The following is a 1,828-nucleotide window of genomic DNA, read 5'->3' as shown; positions in this document are numbered from 1 at the left end:
TCGCTCTCCAGAGATCAACGACAAAGCTAACCAGCCAAAATCGCCATGGCTCTCCCCTCTCTGCCTCCAAGATCTCGCTGCTAGAAATGGGGAAGGGAAACAGACAAAGTCAATGGGGAAGGGAAACGGACAAAGTCAGCAGAGGAGATAAAAGGAAATTCAAAATAAAATAAAAACCGGTTAGCACATGGACCCGCCATGATTAACGGGTCTCCAGGGGGTTGCGGGCCCGGTAACGAATAAAACACCCCCGAGGCTGGAAAAAGGAAAGGAAAAACGTGAATCTTGACACAAGAATCGGACGGATAGAAAAACGGATGAAAACGAATTATTTTCATCCGGATGAAAATTAGCAATCCCGTAAATCAATGTTGTCATCATCAAAATTAGATACATCACTCAACTAAGGGAGATTTCGGCATCGTCGCATTGACAATCAACTTTATCAAGAGAATTACGTACATTGACGCAGGAGAAAAAGAATGAAGGGCCATCTGCATCTTGATTGATGCACAAGGTTTAGCCCCCAAACTATCTCCACACTACAACTTACATTTTTTTTTATTTTTTATGAAAAAAGTTTATCAAATTTTGCAAAAAGTTCATGAATTGGAAAAGACCATCTTTTCTGAAAAAGTTCATCCAATTTGATAAGAAAAGTTCACCGATTTGAAAAAAGTTCACAAAACGTGAAAGAATTTCATTGATTTTGGAAAAAAGGCTAATAGAATTTGAAAACAAAAGTTCAGCAAATGCGAAAAATGTTCATCGAATTTGGAAAAAGTTCATCGAAGCTATAAATAAGTTCACCAATTTTATAAAACTATCACCAAATTTGAACAAAGTTCGTCGATTTGGAAAAAAGTTCACAAATTTGAAAATAAGTTCATCGATTTGAAAATAAGTTCATCGAATTTCAGGAAATGTCCATTCAAAAAGTTCATTAAATTTGAAAAAATTCATCAATTTTAAAAAAAGTTTATCAAATTTAAAGGAAGTTTCGAATTTGAAAGAGAAGTTCATCAAATTGGAAAATTTTCATCGAGTTCGAAGAAAACATCAATTGTTAAAAATAGTTCGCTAAAGTTCATTGATTTTGAAAACAAAATTTCATTGAATTTTTAAAAAACACCATCAATTTGGAAATAGTTCACGCATTTATAAAAATAAAAATGAAAATCTTTGAGGGAGGAAATCTGGAAGAAGGAGAAAAAAGGAAAAACAGAAAACAAAACTGGAAAAAAGGAAAAAGAGCAAAGAAAACAGCGAAGGAAGATATAAAAGGCTGGTTCCTATTTCGCGCCTTAAGCGCCCGTTTCTTCACATTTCGCAAACGGGCGCACACCCTTCACTCCGCGCTGGGCCGGCCCATCTTCGTTTTCTCTTTCTGTTTCTAATGGCAAAAAACTCTGCGCCCGGTGAGTTTCGAACCCGCGATCTGCTGCTCTAACATAAGCTACGCTAACCACCCCAGCAACAACACGTGATTTGTTCATTTTCCATCTTTTGACAACTTTTCTTCTTTCCTCTTTTTCCCTTTTTCTTTTTTCGATTTCCTCTTTTTATTGGAAAGTTTTTGTTTCTTTTTTCTAAATTGAATGAACTTTCTTCAAAATCAATGAACCTTTTTTCAAATTGAACGAATAATTTTTTCCAAAATCAATGAACTTTTGCAAGTTTTTGAACTTTTAAAAAAAATGATGAACTTTTTTTGAAAATTGATGAAGTTTTTTTGAAAATTGATGAACTTTTTTTTGCGAATCGATGACCTTTTTTTCAAAATTGATGAACTTTTTCCAGATTTTGTGAACTTTTTGCAAAATAAATG

Source organism: Triticum aestivum, chromosome 5B, assembly GCF_018294505.1.
Source record: "Triticum aestivum cultivar Chinese Spring chromosome 5B, IWGSC CS RefSeq v2.1, whole genome shotgun sequence".
NCBI lineage: Eukaryota > Viridiplantae > Streptophyta > Magnoliopsida > Poales > Poaceae > Triticum > Triticum aestivum.
Note: the sequence above shows the minus strand (reverse complement) of the source record.